This window comes from Artibeus jamaicensis, unplaced genomic scaffold, assembly GCF_021234435.1.
Source record: "Artibeus jamaicensis isolate MK-2021 breed Jamaican fruit bat unplaced genomic scaffold, CSHL_Jam_final contig_76, whole genome shotgun sequence".
In the NCBI taxonomy this organism is placed as follows: Eukaryota; Metazoa; Chordata; class Mammalia; order Chiroptera; family Phyllostomidae; genus Artibeus; species Artibeus jamaicensis.
This window is the reverse complement of record NW_026521954.1, coordinates 18078388-18096061: the sequence shown is the minus strand read 5'-3', so window position 1 is coordinate 18096061 and position 17674 is coordinate 18078388. Positions and strand designations below refer to the sequence as shown.

At 41.6% G+C, this 17674-nt stretch overlaps 1 pseudogene; it reads left to right on the top strand.

Annotated features, from left to right (window-relative positions):
* The first annotated feature begins 15063 nt into the window (after nt 1-15063).
* Nucleotides 15064-16419, top strand: LOC119054292 (BTB/POZ domain-containing protein 10-like; annotated as a pseudogene).
* The last annotated feature ends 1255 nt before the right edge of the window (nt 16420-17674 follow it).

Here is a 17674-nt window from a genome sequence, read left to right as displayed (position 1 = left end):
GGATCCGTGTGAAATAATATCACAGCTGAGAAGCAAGCATGCAAAGAGAGATGCCTGTCACCACTTGTTTGTGTGTCTGGTTTTTGAGAGATGGCTAGCCAACCACCCCTAACACTCCCCGCAATGAGAGCCTAGCATAGTGGAAGCGGATCTCGTTCCGTTGCTGAGGAGAGGCACCCGTTAGAGAGTTCCAGGTTAATGTTCTTTCCACAGCCCCTACTTTATCTGATCAAAGATCCCCTATTTCTGACACAACTATTAAAACCCACCCTGAAAATGCATGCCTGAACTTTCACGAGCTGTTTCTGCTGCCTTTATTTCCCTCAGGTTGCTCATTATTTTCGGTGTCCCCAAAGTACTGTGTGACCTGGGTCCCAGTATTCAGTCCTGAAGTGTCTACCTGCCTAGTGACAGGGATGTGTCTAATCTACCCCATCTCCTCTCTAGCTTGTAACAAAGGCTGCTAATAAAGTCAGTATCTGTAGAGTTAGGCACTGTACTTGGCATTTTTACCTGTATGATTTTATTTAACCTTCACCATGTTATACATACAAACACATGCCCATTTTATAGATCAAGAGCATGAGGATTTAAAAAAAAAAGCAATGTTGTCCTCATGACATCTGCAGCTTTATTAAGGAATAACTGGCTATTCAAAGTGTGCAACATAATGATACCATATACAGATACATTGTGGAATGATTATTCAGAGGAAGATAACACATCCATCACTTCATATAGTTAACTCTTTCTTTTTTGTGGTGAGAATGCTTCAGATCTACTCGTAGCAACTTTCAAGTATGTATTATTATGTTATTAACTATAATCATCTTACTGCACATAAGACCCTCAGAGTTTTTCTTATAACTGAAAATTTGTGCTCTTTGACCCACATCTCCTCATTTTCCCCTTTCCTCAGCCCCTGGCAACTACCACTCAAGTCTTTTCTATTTTCCACTTTTATAAAATAGGCCTTTAAAATTTTTCTTTTTAGATTCCACATATAAGTGATTCCATACAGTATTTGTTTTTCTCTGGCTTTTTTCACTTAGCATAATATTCTCCAGACTTATTCATGATGTTACAGATGACAGAATTTCCTTCTTTATTTATGGCTAAAAGCTACTCATATATATGTGCATACATGTATGTACATACCAAAAAATAGACATTTTTCCAAAGAAGATATACAAATGGCCAATAGGTATATGAAAAGGTGCTCAACATCGCTAATCATCAGGAAAATGCAAATCAAAACCACAATGAGATTTCACCTCTTACTGTGAACAGATTTCATCTCTGTTAGTGTGGCTATCATCAAAAACAGAAGAGATAAATGTTGGCAAAGATGTAGGATAAAAGGATGCTTGTGCACTGTTGGTGGGGATGTAAATTGGTGTAGCCACTGTGGAAAACAGTGTGGAGGTTCTTCAAAGTGTTTAGAGCCCCAGCTCTGATGTGAAGCACAGTCTCACTTCTGGGTATACATCCAAAGGAAATGAAATCAGTATCTTGAGATACCTGCCCACCATGTTCACTGAAACCTGAACCACAGTACTCAGCACGGAAAACAACCCAAGTGTCCTTCGATGGATGCATGGATGAAGAAAGTGAGGCAGCTGCAGCTTTTAAATGCAAAAGCATGGACCACCTGCATCCACATTTGCTTGACTCCAGTGACCATGCTCTTTCCTACTATGTGATGCTCACAGTAATTTTGAATCAAGGAAGGCAAAAAGAGCCAAACAGAAGAATGAATGAAATGGCACATCTATCTTCCATCAGTAGAGCTAGCCTGGCCCACTGAAGGAACAGAGAGCGATTCTGCAAATGAGGAGCTGTGATCTTGCAGATAACTTTGGAAGAACTCTTCTACAAAGCCATCTCACTGCCTGGGCCCCCACTGGACTTCAGGACTTGCAGCTGTGTTTCCAGATGGCTGAATGTCCAAAAGGACCACTGGGAGCTGAGGTACATGATCTGATGGCAGAGGGTCTGAGGTTGAAAAGTGCCTGAGAGCTGAACAGTCTTGAGTGATTCTGGCCTCAGCACCCACTGGATGTCTGCTTTGCTCTCAGTGACTTAACCTCTATGCCAGTCAGTTTCTTCATCTGTAAAATGGGGTTAATAATGTGCCTTAAGGATGGTCAAGAAGATTAAATTACTTAATATTAAGTAAAGTGTCTGGTACACAGTAAACTCTAATGAATTATTTGCTTAATAAAGCTGCCTTCTCCCTGCCTGTCTTGCATTTGACTTCGGCAATGCAGCAGAAGTGGCAGTGAGTTTTGTGGTGGGTGATTTTTAACTTTTCCCTGGAAGGAGCACAGAGAAACAACTTAAGCTTTGGCTCCTCAGGGCTAGCAATTTCTTCTGATTGATGTGACCTGCCAATTCAGAGAAGAAAAAGGAAAAAAAAAATTAGTGCAAACATAGTCATTCGGTTACACATCACTTTAGCTGATCATTTCACTGATTGATCTGGCTGGCAGTGATTTCTAATTGACTGAGTAAAAGAGGAGTATCTGTCATGAAGCCAGTGCGGGCAGGACAACCGACCACGTGTGACAGAAGGCTTTGCAATGTAGCAAACACACCCAACCGAGAGTGCCTGACTCAGAAGCAATCACGTCAGGATGCTCACGTACCAACTGTGTTCTAATTCTTTTCCTTCTCCTATTCCTCTCACCCTGATCTGTCACAGAACAACATTTGTTTTCTAAGCATTCCTTTTATTTTTCCATTTGTCAAACAGCAATAATAATACTACCTACTTTCAAAGCTATTGTGAGGATTAAATGAAAAAAAAAAAAAAAACCTGTAGAGGGTTCTGTGATGACACCTGGACCAATAAACAGTGACAGCCCAACAAATAAACTTTATTTAAGGAGGGGAAGAGGCTTCCCTGGCTGGAGCCTTGCAGATGAGGGGGCAGGAGCGAAAGGGATGCGGTAGTAGATGAGGAAACCAGCAGCCAGGTCGCATATGGTCTTGTTTGGGGGCTCAGTGTGATGAAAAGTAACTAGAGGGTTGGGAGCCAGTGTGTGACATCATCTGATGTATGTTTTAGCAAAATCTGTCTGCCTTGCAGAGAGGATGGAGTATGAGCAAGAGTCAATGCTGAGAGACAAGGTGTGAGATGTCCAGGTGTTAGATGATGGCACTTGGGTGAGGGTTTTATGGTGAAAGGTGGTCAGAAGTAGTCAGGTGCTGGCCATAGTCTGGAGGCAGCGGTCAGCGGATTGCCTGAGAGGCTGCTGAGCAGTGGGAAGGAAGGGAGCCAAGGATGGGGCTCTCAGGCCTAGGTCAGTGAGTGAGGGGATGAGGAGCCATTTACTGAAGTGTGGACACTTTAAAGGTGCAGGTTTTGGGAAGAAAAGCAGTGTTTCTGTTTACGCATGCAAAATTGTGGATGTTAATTAGATGCATAGGAGGAGATATTGAGAAAGTATAGAGGCTGAAGCTCAGAGAGTAGCTCAGAACTTGTGATCCCACATTTAGGAATCATGAACATTTAGATCAATGTCCTTCAGCAGGAGAGATTTCCTGAAGTGAGAGCACAGAGAAGAGATTGCCTCTCAGTGAATTCCTGCACACTGAGAAGTGCATGCTGTAGGTCTAGCTGAAGATTGGGAATTGTACCCCTTAAAATGACACCTGAGGATGTGGTAGCACCTGGGAGAAACTGCTCAAGGGGGCATTGCAAGGATGGGTCTTCTGTTCAGGACACTCAGCTAAATCGAGGATTTCTGTACCAGACATGGCAGAGGAACCAAACTGTTGGAGACAGGTCACCAAAGGTGCTTGCCTGATGCCTCCGCAGTGAGTCCCTGCTCTCAGCTCAACCTCAAGGGGTAGAATTTATCCTTCAGGTGCCACTGGCTCTGCAAGAATGCACCAAGAAGAGCTGAAATTCCCATGGCCTAGTCAAGGAATGCCTTACTTAACCACAACCAAGTTGACATAAAGAAAATAGCGAAAATAAGATTTGTTTTATGTGGCCCAAGATTTGCACTCACTGCTTTCTGATTTTGATCGCTGATCATAAAAACACACTTCCCTGCCTCATGGAGAGATTTTGCTCATCATTTTCTCATTCCTAGGAAATGCTTACATTTGCCTAGTGCACCAATTTGCGAGGATGATCTTTTAAAAATATGTAGTTCCTGCAGAGTGATGAGTTAAGGAAATGCCTCTCTCTGCCCGGAGTCACAAACCTGACACAATTAGCACCGTAAAGTCTGCCGTACCTTTAATCAGAGGTGGTTAATTTGATTTTCTAAAATGAAGCAGAGCATCAGTTTGTCATTAGGGCTGAGAAGCGCTGCATTTGTGAAGTCACGCTGCATACCCCCAAAGAGCTTTATTGGGTGTGAATAATAACGACCCACAAATATATTGATGATAATGAGCATCTAAGTGTTCTGTAAGGAAAGAAGAAGAAAAAAAATCCCTGATGAGCATGCATGGTGACTCATGATGACCAGAATTTTTAAAATTGATGATCATTGCAACATGAAAAATAATTATGAATAATAAAAATCTGTTATAATAATTAACTATAATGAATGCTCATGGTGAGCTAAATGAACTGGAACAATTTAAGGCAATAATATATAATTTGCATTTTGTGTTACGTCTGATCATTTTATCATTAGAGAAAGAGGCCAAAGAGAGAAGGGTAAGAGACAGAGGAGACGAAAGGGGAGCTGATGGAAAGAGAGCAAAATCGACTTCCCAGCTTGCTGTGTTCTTGTGTTCTAAGAGAAGTGAAAAGTGCTGATTTTTTTTACATCAGTTTTTGCAGTCATTCCCGAGTTTTCTGTGAGAGCTCCTGTCCACGGTGTGGGAAAATAGATGATAATCCGTGTAGCAGACATTCACATCTGACAGATGTGTTTGAGCCTCTGTCTGCTTTTTTGTGCATCACACAACACAGACACCTTCCTTAACTAACCCAAGTCTCAGTTAAATTCTTAAACTGGAACCCCAGCCCACATGGCCAAAAGTCTCCCTGTGCAGAGTGGATTCATCATAATAGCAGCTGACTCCTAGTAACTGCTCACTAGGTCCCTGGCCTTCTCCTAGATTCCTTCACGTGAACTTTCTTTTCATTCCCCTGGTGACCCTGATCAGTAAGTGCTGCAATTATCTCTTTTACAGACGAGAAAACGAAGACACGGAATGATGGAATACGAACAGTAAGTGAGGGTGTGGGATTTGTTACCCAGGCTGTTGGTCTCCACAGCTCGCCACTGCTGCAAGCACCTGTCAGCACATACCTGGGACACAGATCAATAAAGCCAGGTATCACCATTTTTCGTATCACCTTTGCGGCACCGATAGAATGAACATTTACGTTTCTGAGCAGGCCTTGTGATGAATTCGACTCTGCAGGCTGAGGGGCAACAGTTGGGGATGGTGTTCAGATTCCCCTGCTGCAAACAGTCCTATCCAGTAGGGACCCCTGCGTTGAGAGATGCAAGGTGACTACGAAGTGACTTTCTCAGGCGGAGGTAACAAGCAGCTCCCAGAGGCCGGTTCTCCCTCACATTGGGCAGGATCAGAGGGCTTTGCCTCATCAAGTCATCACCTGGGGTTCCTGGGATCAGTCCCACCCCACCTACCCCCACAGGGCCTATCTTTGACTCAGTTGAGGAGGCTTTCCTGGTGCCCAGATTCAGTGTCTCTCTCAGTGGGCCCAGTGTGGTAGGGAAGGCCGGAAGGAGGTGTCCTAATTTGCACAAGTCTCCTTTTCTCTACTTGGGCATTGTTTGCAAGTCAGGTTGCATATACACTCCCAATCTGTGTCTGCTTAGAGGATATTGGAAGAGGTGCTCATGTTATGCCTTCAATTTTTAAAAATGAGCATTGAATATAGGGTCCCATTTTCATAACCTTATTGTATACTTCTTCATTTCATAGTATATCAGGAGCTTTGTCAAATGGAAATGTCTTGGACTTGCAGTGTTCTGGGAGGAAGCTGTCATGGTTTATATTGAGTGAAAAAGTGTAAAATCTATCAGGATGCAGGTGGGCTGGCTGGCCCTCTCCATGGTGTTGAGACATAAAATATATGCAAAACCAAAACACAGAATGGGCACACATTGAGTAGGATTCTCTATTCTGAACATTGACCCCTTTTCCTGGAAGTGCATTCTTTAGAGAGAAAGGCAATGACGGGGACCCCAGCCCCAGCCACTGTCACTCCTGTACCCACAGCCCGCCGCTTTCCTTCTCCCTGGGTCCCCTCACTCACTCACCATCTTCCATGCTTCTGTTTGCTCCCTGGTCGTCTGCCTGCTGGAGGCTAACAAATGACTGTGCACGTAGCTGGGAGCTCCCTTCTTTTGCAGCACCTTCCACCCTGCAATTAGTTCCCTAGTCTCCTCCTGGAGCCCTCCTGGGGCTGGGGTAGTTTATTTCACTGCTACTCCCTTCTGAGGATGTGCCTCCACCTTTCAGACAAATGCCTCCAGGCTCTGCAGGAGCCTATAGGAATTTGTGTCTAGAGAAATGAGAGAACAGAAAGGCAAGAGGTGGAAAAGTTCTTTCTGCAGCATTTTTCCTTTGGTCAAATGGCCCCAGCTCCTAGTTCCCTGCACAGAGCCCACAGCTGCTGAGTTTAAGGCACTACATCATAAGTATCTACAGATAGCAAGTCAGATAGGAAACTTGCCTGGGATTTGCACGTCTCACCCACTGAAAGGGTGTATTTGTTATCCAGTGGTTGCTAAAGTCTTACATATGAAATGTTGTGTTTGTTTGATTAAAATCAGAAAGGACTGGATTTCTTTACCATGCATGGGAGTTTTTACTCATAGTTGGAGTTAGCTTCAGGCAAAACAGAAATACGGGGAAAAGATAGCCCTGGGTAGCCAATTATCTCAAGTCTCAAACAAGAATGATTTTGCTTTCATTTTCTTGTGAATTGCTTTGTTGGGGGGTGTAGGGAGAGAGAGAGAGAGAGAGAGAGAGAGAGAGAGAGAGAGAGAGAGATTCAGTTAATTGCTTAAAAATTTTAGTCTGGCAATGAGGACAGCTGTCTTTGCCACAGCAACGGATTTAGTGGTCTTCCGGGGACCAAAAGAATACTTGAGATTCGACTTCCAGTTTTGCTATGTTCTCAGAGGACCCAGTGAAAGGATTGTATTCCTGGTTTACAAATTGGGGTTTCTTTAAAAAGCAATACATAGTCAGTTCATTTGAACTGACTTTAATCAAAGGGTTCAAAGTCCTCTATTCCAAGGTCTAGAGTTGTTTTTATATTAATTGTGTGTGCCTGCCATTTCTGGGTCAAAGTAAATTTTTGTCTAAACCAAATACTTTCATGTAAGACAAGGACAGTCAGGCATCAAAATATATGCTCCCCCAGCAGAGGTTTTAAACCACTTCTTTTGATAACATTCTGCCTGACACGTTCAATGCCCCCATCGCATTGAAGCTGATTCTGTCTTAAAAAAACAAAGATCCAAAATACAAACAAAACAACAACAAGAAAACACCGAAGAAGCTGTTTAATTTGTTTGACGTAGAAAACACATCTTGCAGTTTCCCCTTGATTTGTACTTTTAAAGCCATCCATGCAGTTACAAAAGAGGGTATTCAATGACCTCGAGTAGACCTGTGGCACATACAATTCTTATTTTGAACACACAGGACCTGACAGATTTGGGGAAGGTTGTTAGCGGGGGTGGGTCACTTTGGGGCGTTTCTATAAATCGTTTACTGCTAACCTCAGTGGCCAAGCACCGAATGCATGCCTTCAAATCCTTGTCTTTCCTTGGACGGTGATCAGTTGCCACAGCGCCCAGAGTGCCCCTTCCTTTCTATTATTATTGCCAAACTCCTGGGTTCTGTCTTTCTGGTGTAACTGAGCCATCACACGAGGCTTTTTATTGTCTAAGCGATGGATCACTGAAATCAGAAGCAAAGGAAATTTTTGGAATGATCCACAAAATACTGATTCAAATGGTATCATTAATGAAAACACATTTAGGATGAAAAATGCACAGGTTGAATGTAGGTTTTATTTCTCTTTGTGTTTTGTCCAAAATGCCTTTCAGAAGGTTGGCTTGGAAGTGGAATTTCAGGGCTGCTGCCGTATTTGTACCTTGGTGGAATTAGTGGTGATAGCTGTGGTGAAATAAGTAACCGCTGCTGAGATTTCCTGTGCTTATTGATGTCATACCAGTTTTTGAGCATCTAGGAAATGCCAAGAGAATAGTGGGGATACTGACATGAATGCTATAGTTACTGTCCTCAGTAACTATGAGTCAAAAAATATACTGGGAAAGACAGGTAGGAAAACGTTAGCTGTTCTAGTAGAGATATATGCTCAAAGGATGTACTTTCAAGTAAGAGAGAGAAGAGTGATCAGGAGGGCTTCATGAAAGAGGAAACCATTGAGTTTACTTTTACCTATGAAGTATCTTTAGGGAAAGCAATATGCAAGGTGGGGCAGAAGTAGGTTTACAGTTGTTCAGATGGAAAATATGTAATGCAATAATTAATGAATAATAATACAAGAATGAACTGTTTGGCATATGTACAACTGTAAGCCTACTTTTCCCCCACCCTGTATTAAAAATTTGATTAAGTTGGTCAGTGTGGACAAGTTTGCCTCACAAGCTTGGTTTTCACTCTTTTAGCTAAAATTTCGTTAACTTTAGGGTGAAATTTGGAAAAGAGACCTGGATTTCCTCCCTCCCTCCCTCCCTCCCTCCCTCCCTCCCTCCCTCCCTCCCTCCCTCCCTCCCTCCCTTCCTTCCTTCCTTCCTTCCTTCCTTCCTTCCTTCCTTCCTTCCTTCCTTCCTATTTGAACCAGGAATGGCACTGGACCCAAGACCTGTTAGTGTTGAAAAGATTCTCAGTTTGACCCTGGGCCTCTTTATTTCTCTCTCTCTTTCCTGCCCAGGTTGCCTCTTACACACCAGTGCATCAGTCATTGGTTGTATTGAGATGCACACAAGGATCTCCAGCCCATTCTTCTTCTCTGGGTTCCAGACAGGTGTAGCCTACCATCTTGTCTCTGGCCCTTCTTCTCTAGAGAATCTTGGAGGAATCTTTACAATCAAGCAGAACTCATTTTGATACGTGTCACTATAATCAATCCAGTTAGGGTCAACCAGAAATGCCATGTTTTGCCTTAACCCACTCATTTCTAAGTTTCTTCCACATCCAATTCATCATCAAATTCTGTTGACTTCACTTACTAAATTTTTCTGAAATTTGGCAATTTTTCTTAATATCTATCATCAAGGATATCCAACTTGCAATAAACCCTTGCTGGTTTGAGTAAGAAGTTATTTTTGGTCCCTCGTATCAGTCGTAGTTGTCAGGATTCTCCAGTGAAATGTATGCACTTATTTTGAGGAATCTGCTTTCACAGCTGTGGGGGCTGGCGAGTCTGAAGTCCACAGGGAAGTCCAGTGGCAGGCTGGAAACTGATTGGGGTTGATGTTACAGTCTCAAGGCTGAAATCTGTAGGGAAGACCATCAGGGTAGAAACTTAGGCAGCATTTCTATGTAAGTCTTGAGGATGAGGTCATTATTCTCTAGGAAACCTCAGTTTTTTCTCTTAAGTTCTTCTAATGATGAGATGAGACCCACACACAGAGTGGAGGGTAACCTCCCTTACTTTAAATCAACAGATATTAGATATTAATCACATGCACAAAATGCCCTCAGAGCAGCACCTAGACTAGTATTTAAATAACTGGACACATATCCTGGCCGAGTTAACACATTGAATTTTACCGTCACACCTCCAATCCCTTCTAATCCCTTCTCAGTACTGCAGCCAAAGTTATGTTTTCAAAGCATAAATTGGATGATATCACTGTTAACTTACACCCTAAAAATGTCAAATGTTACAGTTATTCTTCCTGGTCTACAAAGTGGGATGTGGCTGAGCTATACCTTTGCTTCTCATATGCTTACACTCCATGGACCAGTCCCAGTGGGTTTTTATATTTCCTTGGTTGACCCCCCTTTTCTTCTGCCACGGAATTTGCAGACTGTTTTTTCTGCTACATACAATGTTCTTCCTCTTCTTGTTGGGTTCCTCCCATGTGCCTGTATTTCAGCTCAATTGCTCCATGTTCAATAACATTTTCCTGACTTCCTTGACAAGGGCAAGTGCATTAGATGCTGTACAGCACCATGAACTTCTCCTTTACAGTGTGTTCTAATATTTATCTATTCAAGTGTGGCACTGGAATTAAAGTCTTGATTAAAGTCTGACTCCTCTAAACAGTCAACTTCAGTAGTTCTCTAAGAACAGAGACTGTTTCTGTTTATGATGGTATCCTCTGCATTCACACACTGGTAGATTAACAGTGGATGATCAAAAAAGACTTGTGGGAAGAAGAAATTCATATGAATGAATAATTTATTGGGCAGCTCTTTCCCAATAAACACTGAGTTCTTTGTGGGCAGAGACCCTTCTTGTTTTGCTATTTTATCACCATCCCAGGATTTTACTAGGATTGTGAGAATTTTCCCCTTGAGAAATTTAGCTTAGAAATATTGATACAATAGTCATTAAATGGCTGGTCCTAAGACTGAGAGTTCAGTAAATAGAGTTGTAGCTGTTGGTAATAAATTGCCTTTAACAAGGCAATAAAATAAATTGGGGCAGCTGTTGGGGAGAGAGATGAGTTGGACAGCGAGCATGAAAGGGACCCTGTGGCCCTAGGAGGTGAGGGGAGTGTCTGCTGCAGTTGATACTTTACTGTGTTTTTTACATTTTCTTTGCTTTAAGTTTGGAAATACCTTTATTTCAGCACTTGGATTCTAAGAAATTTCTGTATCCCTATAATAAATCTCAAATCTCCTCATTCCTTTTAATATTTAGTTTATTTCTCTGAGATTTCACTTCAAAGGCACTCTGAGTTAAACAGCGTGCCTCTTGCGGGTGCTGACAGGATTACTCTCTACCTGCCTTTCTTAACTTTTTCCTCCTGTCCTTTACCCCCTTCCCAGCTTTCTGTCAAAAGTTCAGATAAAAACCAACAGTGTAGGGAGAATTTTGTTGGCCTAGTCTAAGAGTGAACAATGGGAATGTAGCTAGATTTAAATAAAAGTGCAATAAGCTTAAAAATCCACGAAAAGAAAAACATGAATAACAGTGATAACATTTACTGCGTATTTATCATTTGTTGGTTCCCTACACTGTGCCTGGTGCTCTGCTAGGTTTTCCTGAAAACTTCCTTGACTGTGGCTTTCCCCTCTACCCCTGGTTGGGTTGGATACCCTTCTTAGTCTTTGTTTCCATCATATTTGCATACTTACCATTTAAAAAAATTTTTTGTCATTGTTGTTCAGTTAGAGTTGTCCTAATTTTCCCCCATTGCTCTCCCCTGCCCTGCCCACCCCCCCATTCAATCCTCCTTTCGTGTTGTCTTTGTCCATAGGTCCTTCATATACATGACCCTTGACTTGGCCCTTCCCCTGCTTTCCTCTGTTATCTCTCTCTTCCTCTATAATTGCTCATCAGTCGTTCTTACTATATGGTGATCTGTTTTGAATTTGAAGATCCTAACACAATAATTTCTAAAGCCAAGATGTTGACTCTGTCTTCTATTTAAATGAACAAATTGGTGAAAATACATTACCTTTAATAATTTCAACAGAGTTAACATGTACATAGTGCCTATTATCTTCCAGTTACTTTTCTAACTGCTTTTAATCTGTTAAACTAATTCATAGTTTTTTAATTGCAATCTAGGACTTTCTAGATTCCTAAAATGGTAGTCTTTCCACCAAGTTTTGTCTCCTCGAGGAAGCTGGATTTTAAATTATGACTCAGTGCCTTATTTGTTTTGATATTGGGTATATCACAGTTCTCCAAAAAAAACAAACCCAATAAAATATATCTATATAGATAGATAGATAGATACAGATATGGATGTATATATATAGATATAGATATGTAGAAAGAGATTTATTATGAGAGATTGGCTCATGTGATTATAGAGGCTGAGAAGTCTCACAATTTGATATCCAAAAGCTGGAGGCACAGAGGAGGTGGTGGCATAATTCCAGTTCAAATCCAAAGATCCCAGAACCAGGCAGGCCAGTGTCTTGGGGTAGGAAAAAATAGATGTTCCAGCACAAGCAAGAAATAAATTCACACTTAATCTGCTTTTTTGTTTTACTGAGGCCCTCAGTGGATTAGATGATGCCCATCTGCACACCTGAGGGTGGCCTTTACTTAGTCTACCACTCAAATGTTAATCTTTTCCAGAAACACCCTTACAGACCCATCCAGAAATAATGTTTTTCAGCTCTCGGGCATTCCATAGTTCAGTCAAGTCAAAATGTAAAATTAACCATCTCATTGAGCAAGACACTTAGTCCCCTGAGAATCAGTTTTCTCTCAATAAAATGAAAATCGAGTCACTTACGTCTCAACATGCCAGGAAGGTAGGCTTGTGTTTTCCTAGCTCTCTGTACCAATGAGGTATATTATAAATCCTCAGCATCTCTCACCTTCATTTTTCAGATCAGTGTAACAAAATGATAAAAGAAAGAGAACAGGAAATTCAGGGTATAGAGAAGATAATGACTGAAGCTGCTGAGTTCTTTAAGGTAAAGAGGAGCAGGAACAGGATTAACAGATTGTAGGTCATGGTGCTGCAGAAGGATTGGTGGATCTGGAATGTTAGACTGAGGAAGCTGGAAAGAAAGAAGATGCTGGCCAAAGTGAGGCATGCCCCGAATGAAGATTTGGAACAGTCACCTAAGTTGGAAATGACAAGGCTGAGGTAGAACCACGGGAATGAGGGGCTGTGGTAGGTGAGCTGGTACCAAGACTGGAGGAGAGGTATACAAGGACCTGAGAGCTAAGAAGGGGGAGAGTAATTCACACAAGGAAACTGGAATTGTCTAGAACATAAGACAAATACATTGTGTTAGAAAGAGTATAAGTGCCCTTGGAGTTTCTGTGGTCAAAAAATGACCCACATATTTCTAGTGGATAATTACATTATGGAATCAGAAAACTTGAACTTCACTTTTTCCCTCAGTCCATCTCAGTTTACATTACAGTGAGCTGCTTCATTTTTATATATTTTTCCCCTTGCTAGGTTCAGAAAAATACATATGTTTTCTTACAACCTAGATAATTTTCCATTGACAGAAAAATTTTATTGTTTCCCAGGTTCAACAGCCTACCCTCTTACTCAATCACAAAACACCCTGGTGGGGTAGATTAAACAAAGTTGAAAAAAGGCAAGCAAGCAAGTAAACACACAAAATAAATATAATCATATTAGAAGATTTGAACATGCAGAGTAATTCTAACTAATTATAAAAAGACCTTAAGTTATGTACAATTTTATATAATGTTTTAATTTTGTACTTTGAGTCAAAGATCAATAAAATTTGTTGTTTTGTAATTATCATTACTGAAAGTTATAACCACTTTTAGAGATGGAACTAAATATATAATGGCTCTGCTCTGATGATAATTTCATTCTCTAAGAAGTCTGTATTTGCCAACAAGTTTTAAATTTGCACAGAGCAAGGGGTGTGCCAATTTTGTATTTTTAGTCCTAGGACCATACACAATAGGTCCTCAGTAAATGTTAGCTGCTTTTTTAAAAATTAATTTTTAAAACTTAAATTGCTGTTTAAGTATATTTTTCTGCCTTTTCCCTCCATCTCAGCCCACCCCTAGCCCTTCCCACTTCCCTCCTGTTTTGACACCCCTAGTTTTTGTCCATGTGTCCTTTATACTTGTTCCTGCAAACCCTTCACCTTTTTCCCCTGAAATTCCCTCCCCTCTTGCCTCTGGTCACTGTCAGCCTGTTCTCAGTTTCAGTGTCTTTAGTTATATTTTGCTAGTTTGTTTTGTTGATTAGGTTCCTGTTAAAGGTGAGATCATATGGTATTTGTCACACACAGTCTGGCTTATTTCATTTAGCATAATGCTGTCCAGTTCCATTCATGCTGTTGCAAGGTGTAAAAGCTCCTTCTTCCTTTCTGCTGCACAGAATTCCATTGTGTAAATGTACCACAGTTTTTTGGATCCATTCATTTACTGATGGGCACCTAGGTTGCCTACAACTCTTGGCTATTGTGAATTGTGCTGCTATGAACATTGGGGTGCATAGGTTCTTTTGGATTGCTGTTTCAGGGTTCTTAGGATATAATCCTAGCAGTGGAATTGCTGGGTCAAAAGGCAGGTCCATTTTTCGTTTTTCTGAGGAAATTCCATACTGTTTTCCATAGTGGTTGCACCAGTCTGCAATCCCACCAACAGTGCATTAGGGTTCCCTTTTCTCCACAACCTCTCCAACACTCGTTGTTTGTTGCTTTTTTTTTATAATGGCCATTCTGACCAGTGTGAGGTGGAATCTCACTGTGGTTTTAATTTGCATCTCTCTGATGGATAGCGATACTGAACATCTTTTCATGTGTCTCTGGACCCTCTGTATGTCCTCCTTGGAGAAGTGTTTGTTCAAGTCCTTTGCCCAATTTTTAATTGTGTTGCTTGTCTTAGAGTGGAGTCATGTGAGTTCTTTATATATTTTGGAGATTAAACCCTTGTCTGAGGTATCATTGGCAAATACATTTTCCCATATGGTTGGTTCTCTTTTTATTTTAATACTTTTTTCTTTAGCCATGCAGAAGCTTTTTATTTTGATGAGATCCCATTTGTTTATTCTTTCCTTTATGTCTCTTGCTCTAGGGGACATATTAGTGAATATATTGCTGTGTGAAATGTCTGAGATTTTCCTGCTTATGTTCTCCTCTAGGATTTTAATGGTGTCACAACTTACATTTAAATATTTTAGCTACCTCAAATTTATTTTTGTGATGTTAGCTGCTTTAAATTAAATTAAAAACAGATGGAATTTATTAGAATAAAGTGATCTTTGAAGCAAATTATAAACCTCAAACAATAGCAAGTTAACATTTTAAAGATATTAAAATACTGGTAGCTGAGGCCACCTGAGTGGCCACCACCACAGACACCTCTGGAAGGGTCCAGCTGAGAAAAAAGTGGAGGTGTCCCTGGCCCCGACTTTGGATTCAGCTCTCCATGGACACCCAATGGGGCGCTACAGTACTCCCTCCCTTGTTGCTGAAGGAGTTGTTGTCCACACCTAAATGAGTCTACAGTGTGCTAGTGGGGGGGCATAAAAAGATGAAGACACAGACATCAAGAGATAGACGAAGGTCAAGTGACAGGTCATGAGATTCATCCCATGAAAGAACAGAATCTGAGCTCACTCCTAGTATTACAAATGTTACTTTAACACAACAGCACTATGGTGAAGGAGAAAAAGGTCCTAGTTCCTCCTGTCCAAGCAGTCCTTGTCCACCAAAAGCATTTCCAGTGGTCCCAATAGTGGTGACTGCAGCAGAAACATGAGTCAGTCAAGTTCAGACCGTAGCTGTAAGATGTCCGGGCAAGGTGGTGTTTGTACATGAAAATGCAGAAGAAGGACCTCGGAATGTAAGAATGTCAGGATGAGTGACACTAATAGCGGCTACCACTACATTTGTTGTGGGCCCACCCATTTTTATTGCACAGCCAAATACGGTGTTGGACAGGATGTTTTTGGATCTGGCAGAGAACATAACTTTACACATCCTAATGAGAAGGGAGAGTGTGAGGTGGCGGGGGGATTGGCTCCACTGTGCTTGAAGCTATTCTGTTTCACCTTAACATAGGAGTCATCTGCTGTCCTGGTGGCATGTCTGCTTCTGAACTGAGAGAAGCCTGTGACTATATTTGCCTCTGTTTTGAATATAGTGCTAATAAATGTAGAGATCCCAATGCTCTGATGCATGAGCTATCAAATGATGATGCTGGTAGGCAATTTGGATGCCATCTAGAAGAAATGATACTGCCTCTCATGGCAGCTAGTGCCCAGAGTGGGGAACGAGAGTGCCACATAGTAGTGCTTACGGATGATGATGTGATTGATTGAGATGAAGACTAGTCACTGTAGATGGGAGAAGAGTATTCACAAATTATTTATAGCACAAATTATATAGATTTTTCAAGTGCCAGTACATTGAAAACAGAGATGCTGTCAAACCAGTTGTAAAAGAGAGGAGTCTTAAGAAGATGAGATTCAGAATAGGAGGTTATCCTACCTATAAAGAAAAGCAAAGAGAAGGTCTGGAGGCCCCCCAGAAGTGATTTACAGCTATGTATTGTCCAAGGCCCTTTATCTGCATGTGCTGTGAGAAGGAAGAAGGAAAGAGTTGAATGTAGCCTTTCCGTGTGTGAAGAGTAAATCTGTCACCGACCTTGCGACAGCTGCTGCAGACATTCCCCAGGAACAGCTGGTAGTAGTGCACCCAGCTCCGAAAGTAGTTGAGCTGGATATTGTCCCCATCCATCCCCTTTCGGGCAACAATGACCTTGATCCTGATGCACAGAATCCAGGGCTATGATAATGATGTTCCCTGAAACCATAGCATGCTACTCTTCCCAGTGACGTTGCCCTCTCCTCATCCTGCACTTTAAGGACATTCTCTTCAGGGCAAGATACACATAACAATGTTTAGGATATTGCAGTGTAGCCTTTTTGTCAAGAGCAAAGATAGCTGATTTTTTTTTAATGAGTAAAACTCTAGCACCCTGAGGTCCCAGTTATAGAAATTTAGCCGTTCACTAGTGGGTTTGTGAAATTGGTTCTTTCTATGGGGGACAGTCCTTTTTCATACATCTAGGTCTTTTCAGAAGTGGTGGAAATTGGCAGCTGGGGTACTTTCAGTCTAGACTGGTATTTGTCACACCCCAGATAAAGTGCAGAATATTACATAACTATAGTTTATAAATGGTGGTTAAATGGAATTTTTCAAGCCATTTTTATAGTTGCAATACACAATGTAACTTAAGTAAGTGCTTCTATCAAAGTATTCCTTTAGTAAAATGTATATAGTTTACTGTTCATGAAGAACACAAAAATAAGTATCTGTCATTGGGCTTATTGGAATGATTAGAATGAGATTCAATATTTTAACAGCAGTTATTGCCAGCGCTGTTTTCACCCTTTTAGAATAAGTTGTGGGGGCAACTTTGCCAGCAAGTTCCCCCATCTGCCATGGATGAAAGTGATACTACCAAGACATGATCTTCTTGGGGAGGAGAGGTGGCCAATCTCTCAGAGGAGAAATGCCAAGAGCCCCTTCCTCAGTGGATTTTATTGGGTTGTAATACACAGGAATACAGGTGGCAAGGATCAAACAGTAGATAACATTTCAAAGAAATCTGAGGGCTTAGTCTGAGTCAGTGTTTGTCAGGTAAGGGGGTTGAAGAAACTTTGGGAGACATATTCATGTCCTGCTCTGACCCTTAACATATGAATGAAAGCATTCCTAGCAAAGCAGGCTTCACAGGACTTTTAGGAACTCTTTCTTATGCCCGATCACTCTGGATCTCACTCTAGCAGGCAAGAGGCTACACCGCCTCCCCCATCACAGGTTTTCAGGCTTAAGAGGATTAGAGCCAGGAAGCACTTCTCCCAGAGGACATGGGGACTTGGGCTATGTCAAAATAGCCAGGGGGCAAGGGCCCATCACTCCCTCTTTGTTGCAGCCCCCCAGAGTCCTTCCATGATGGCCTCCCAAGTGATCGTGTCTAGCTTAGGTTGCCCCCTCCCTCTGAGGGGTCTTACCTGTCATTGACTATCTGAGCAAGCATTGG